We start from the raw sequence: 6,000 nt of genomic DNA, 5'->3' as shown, positions 1-6,000 counted from the left end.
TTTCCGCGTTTTCTCTCATTAACCAAATTCTCCAGACAGCTTATGTCTGCGAAATTCACACTTTTACCTAATTTTGATAATGTGTACATGTTGACATAAATTTCTACAACGTTTTACATTTATTTGTTTCGTATTTGTTTTTATATTCTTATGACACTGCAGACTCGTGTCTATTCCTTCAAGAAAACAACAAGCATCAGCAATGCGTAATATGATGATATAATATGTCTGGAACCTAATTACAACAATTTAAATTATAAACAAACATTTTACTATTTCCTTCTGAAACCAATTAATGAGATTGAATAAATTTAGATCTTAAAATCTTCCAGAATTTTGGCGTACCGTGACACGCATACCGTGACACGCCCCCACTTTAAACTGAGGCATCTCCGATGACGACTAGATCTTTGAAAAAGATCGGCTTTCGGAGAACTCCCTGTATATAAAATTTCAAAATTATTAATTCATGTGCAAATTACAAAATAATTCTTTTAAATTGAAAGCCAAAATTATACTGTTGAGAAAAACAAACAAAAATTAATGATTATTAATTCTCACGAATTTTCTTTTCTTCTTTTTTTTCAAAAAGTTCAATTAATTCTCTTCTACTTATAAATCCACATCTGTTTGATAACAGTATACTGCATTTATCTGCCATCTGTTGTAGAAACTCAACACTACTTGAAACTTGTCTGTCGTCAACACACTAACAAATGTTTCCAACCTAAGTCCTTTCTTAGGGAAATTGAAACTGATATCTTTGTATTTAATTTATATATACACACACACAATAGTATATTTTCATGCACTTTCACTATGATTTGTTATCTTAAATTCACCAAAACACTACTACACTAACAAAACAGCATTATTGTTTCAGCAAACTTGACCCAAATTGATCAACATAGTTGGCAACTCAATGTCAACCCTGCGTCAACGCTTTTATGTTAAAGTGATGATCTTAGCAAAACTTCATCTTTCTTCTTCTCCTTCTCTGACTTCCGTTTAACCTTGACCAGATTATGTATCCGTTCTACGTGTAAAACGTCCTTCCAACACATAATGATCCACGTCCACTCTTTGTTCATTCACTCTTACAGTTTTACTGCATGAGATAATACCACCTCGATATCGGAATTAACCAATTCACAGTCCAAAATGTGAACTAAATGTGATTTTGAATATATTATTTTTTTTAAATTAAGTGTGTATTTTTCAAATATGTGATGTGTGATTACTTTACGTGTGCGACAGTGTTATATTTTTTTTTCACATCCTTTACTCTTATATACATCATCTCTACTTTTTAATGGTAAGTACCCTACTTTTTATTCTTTCTATTAGTTGATATTATTCATTAAATTTAAACTCTATTTATAATACTACAAATGTCTTATTTAAAATATTTTTATTCCTGTTATTATTTAAGTTTCCCGTAACCTATTTTCTTATTATTAAATCACTCACTTTATTACAATTCACTGTACACAAAACATATTTACAGATTCGGGATTTTACTGATGCAGATTCATATTTCCATGAATCTGGGAATAGGCTTTGGATGATTACTTGCGGCCATACTCGCAAGACATCTATAAATACCATTTTGTATACAGTTACTTCATTTATTTATTTAACTTTCGTTACTATTATTTATTTATTTATTTAAAAAAATTATTTAATTTAAATCTCCATTCTTCTCCATACTCAAAAATATTTTATTATGTATTTATCTTATTTAATTTGTCAAAATCGGGTATAACTTTAATAAAAATTGATATATCTAGATGTTGTATCGATAATCAATAGTACATCTATTGTACTCCATAATCGTCTATTCTTAGTTCTTAACTTAAACGTCTTTAGTCGCTGGCCTTGCAACATAAAAACTATCCAAGTTGTTGTCACTTTCGGGTTTAATCAATAATATAATAATAATTAATAATATAATATAATAATAATCTTAATAATAATGTAATGTTAATAATGCTAAATAATACTTAATTAATTCATTTTGCCAAATGGCCTAAGCTTTGAAACGATATCTCCGATCAGTTTAATAAACATGATTCTTTAACTCGTCTCTTAATGTTCTGTATCTATTAAGGGTTTATCAGCAGACTGCATATAGCAAAGTCCTATTTCCCCTAAAATATATCTTATAGTAAGCTTACTTTATTTCTTATAGCTATAGCTAGAGCTCTCTATATTTCAACTAGTATATATATATATTCTTTGCTTACTCATTTACTTATTTATTTAGCTAGCTTCTTTTTTCCTTATTAACATTAATAAAATATAATCATAAGTTTAATAATATAATAATAATAATAATAATTAATAATTAATAATTGTCACTTCCTGTTATAAAAATTCTTCAAGATTAATCAAAATCTTGACTGTCAAATCCATAATGAAATATCTATTAATCTATTTTCCTATCAAATTTGCTATCTATTTCTCTATTATCTTTATCTATTTTCCTACTCTCATTCTCTTTCCAGATCTTTCCATCTCTCCTCTTTCTCATTTTCTCATTCCTGACTTAAATGCTTGTGATTACTCTATTTTCTACCTTCCCTTATCCTCGAACTTAACTATTCTAACTTGAAACGCTAGATAGCAAGCCTTATTTTCTCTATTCCTAATTTTTCTTAAATATTTATCTCCTTAACATTTAAATTATTACTATGCCTAAAATCTAAAAAAAAAATTCAAAATTTTGATTTTTCTAGATACTCAGCTAAATAGGTAAAATTCACACAAAAAAAATTCACTGCTTTGCGAAACGACAAGTGGGTATCTATTTCCTCTCTGTACAGCCTTAATGTCGCCGAAGACTTATGTGTTCATTTTAAATAAAAATTTTCGTGAGAGGTTTGGTGCACTCCCAATTCAACATCACGAAAATGTGATTTCTAACCTACCTAGAGTTTCCTATCAAGAAATTTCCTAATTCTGGTGAATATATTTACTACAGTTTAAAAACGTGATCACTACACATTTAAAATTTCATCAATCATTTTTTTCATTCTATCTTGCCTTTCTATTTCTTGTTATTTATTATTATCCTCTTTTTTTCCAGATAGCTTCTTCGCCATAATTATTTTCTCCTTTATTATCTCGTTATTTAATTATACTTAAAACTTTAAATTCTTATTTCTTTAATAATGTATCGTTTATTATGTCGTAAAGACATCTTTATTTATTCAATTAAATTCTAGTATTTACTTCTTTTTAAATTCATTTTTTAATTCCTATTAATTAATAATTACACCTATTTAAATCTTACTAAAAATATAATATATGCAAATCCTTAACCCTGTAACCTAAATATCTATTATAATAATTCTTAGTGACTAACCTATTCTTAAAACTAATTATAATTCCTATGACTATAATCTTACTTAACTACTTATATATATATATATATATATATATATATATATATATATATATATATATATATATATATATATATATATATATACTAGCAGCGTTCACCCCGCTTCGCTGCGGTCACCCCGGAACGCAATAAACTTTGTTACTTAGATAATTTTTACTTTTTCGCTTTCAAGTGATATGATAAAAACCATAGAAGATTGCAGTAAATCTTAACATTATATCGCCTGTCATTTATGTTAACCCGCCCCGCTTCGCTGCGGTCATCCCGGTGCTGGCATATTGTAAAAGTGTCTGTAAAAATAAGCAAATCAATTAAAAAATTTTAAACAGAAGATTCAAGCTATTTTCCGCTGTATATCGCCTGTCATTTATGTTAACCCGCCGAGTGACACGGTCATGCGGGTTGCATATAAATACGTTTATTTTTACCTATGATGAACTAATAACAAAGGATTTGTACGTTATGGACACTTGAATGGTCAATTATCTCAAGACACTGGTAATTAAAAATTAAAGTGATATGATAAAAACCATCTAGGGTCCAAATCCTAATAACCCCCCAAAAATGAAAGAAATTGGTTCAGCCGTATTAGCGTGATGAGCGGACAAAATTTTGTACGTTCTCTTTTATATATATAGATATATATATATCCTTATCCCATAACATAAATCTTACAAATCTAACTAATAATAATGCTATATACATTCTAATGAGTTCTTTAAATAACTCGTACATCTACATTTGTTCTAAATCTAACATTTACCGTATCGCCTCTTATTTCTCTCTAGGAAAAAATTTGCGAATGCTGCTATGTCTAATAGTATGTTTTCTCTTGATATGATTATCTTTGACTTTTTTTTCCAACGATCCAAAAGTCCCGACTATGTCCGCAATCTGAATTGCGTCAGAACATTCGAATGTGTTCCTAAATCGTTCTAACCAAGTGTTGACCCTTGTTTGGTCCACACATTCTCTAAAAATTGCGCATATCTTATACGATAAGCCATCTAATTTTAAAGCAAAGAACGTGGCGTTCTTTAGACTTAACGACACCTCCACCACTCCTGATACTACTGACATAAAATGCCTACGGTATCCTAATTCCACCAGCTTATTTACGTCATAGTCTTTTTGTTGAAGCGTAACCATGTACCATTTCTGTTTTTTCCATACTAGTCTTTTTTCTCTAATTACTTCTTCTTTTTCTGAAGAATACGTCGGACCGTATTCATTAAAACTTCGTAGTACTCCCATATCTAATCTATAGTACCGACTATCCGAAAACATTGTTGCCGGTTCGCCGTTATCCTGCATGACTGGATAATGTTCTTTATGGTTATTAAGTAAAGACAACATGATTGTAATTTGTTCTAATTCTTACAAACTATCAGTATGGGTGGGTGGTGTGGGCTTAATCTAACTATTACTATTACTCGTTAACCTATCGCATATATATGACAATTTTAGCCTTGACTTTTGAAAATAATCAAACCTAACGCATGTTATTACTCTTTCAAATTACTCTTGGCTTGCGACAGGTAATTACTATTACCGGGAATCGAACTCCTAAGCATCTGCACCATGACAACATATGCAACTAATACAACTCCCAGCATCTCCCTTGCGGGAGCGTATAATGACTTAATCACTAAGTATAATGCGAAAGGAGATTGAATTGATTAAAACTTAGATTGTTTACCTTTAGAGTATTCATTTATTAAGTGATCTTTTAAAGTAGAGTTTAATAGGATGTTGTGATGTAAATTATTAGGTAAAACTATTAAATCACATTTCATATAACTGTTGGTGAATTGGTCAATGTTAGAATATCAGAGATGTATTATAACATACCTCGATGAACTGGATTCGAACTTCTGGCTACGAAGTTCGTCTTCTAACTTCCTCACAGTGGATGGATGTCCACTGGCAATGTTGTTAACAGCTGATTCCCAATAGTGGCTCTATCGAGAATAATCCTCGAAGACTAGTCCAAGACTGCTCATGGAGACTGATCCAAGACTCCCTGAGACTGATCCAAAACTGCCTCTCCAAGACTGATCCCCAAGACTGATCCTAATTCAGTCAAACATTAGCTTTTTATCTTCGTGTTCATGATGACGAATTTGTTGTTCTTTGATTACAAATTCTGAAACTCTTACATCTCTGAGCCGAAATTGTGCTGATTCACAATTTCTGCGTTTTCTCTCATTAACCAAATTCTCCAGACAGCTTATGTCTGCGAAATTCACACTTTTACCTAATTTTGATAATGTGTACATGTTGACATAAATTTCTACAACGTTTTACATTTATTTGTTTCGTATTTGTTTTTATATTCTTATGACACTGCAGACTCGTGTCTATTCCTTCAAGAAAACAACAAGCATCAGCAATGCGTAATATGATGATATAATATGTCTGGAACCTAATTACAACAATTTAAATTATAAACAAACATTTTACTATTTCCTTCTGAAACCAATTAATGAGATTGAATAAATTTAGATCTTAAAATCTTCCAGAATTTTGGCGTACCGTGACACGCATACCGTGACAATATGATACTAAGAAAATTATAGTTGACTTGTTTT

At 30.2% G+C, this 6,000-nt stretch overlaps 1 protein-coding gene across 3 annotated transcripts in view; it reads left to right on the top strand.

Moving 5' to 3' along the window:
• The first annotated feature begins 968 nt into the window (after positions 1 to 968).
• The window catches only part of LOC145690535 (uncharacterized), a 232,087-nt gene continuing 227,055 nt past the window's right edge, over positions 969 to 6,000 (top strand). For all 3 annotated transcript variants that reach the window (XM_081765503.1, XM_081765504.1, XM_081765501.1), the window contains exon 1: positions 969 to 1,315. The gene's annotated coding sequence lies outside the window, so the exon portion shown is untranslated. The remainder of the gene's footprint in view (positions 1,316 to 6,000) is intronic.

Source organism: Thermobia domestica, chromosome 7, assembly GCF_964235325.1.
Source record: "Thermobia domestica chromosome 7, izTheDome1.hap1.1, whole genome shotgun sequence".
Classification (NCBI taxonomy): Eukaryota; Metazoa; Arthropoda; class Insecta; order Zygentoma; family Lepismatidae; genus Thermobia; species Thermobia domestica.
This window is presented reverse-complemented; position numbering and strand designations above follow the sequence as displayed.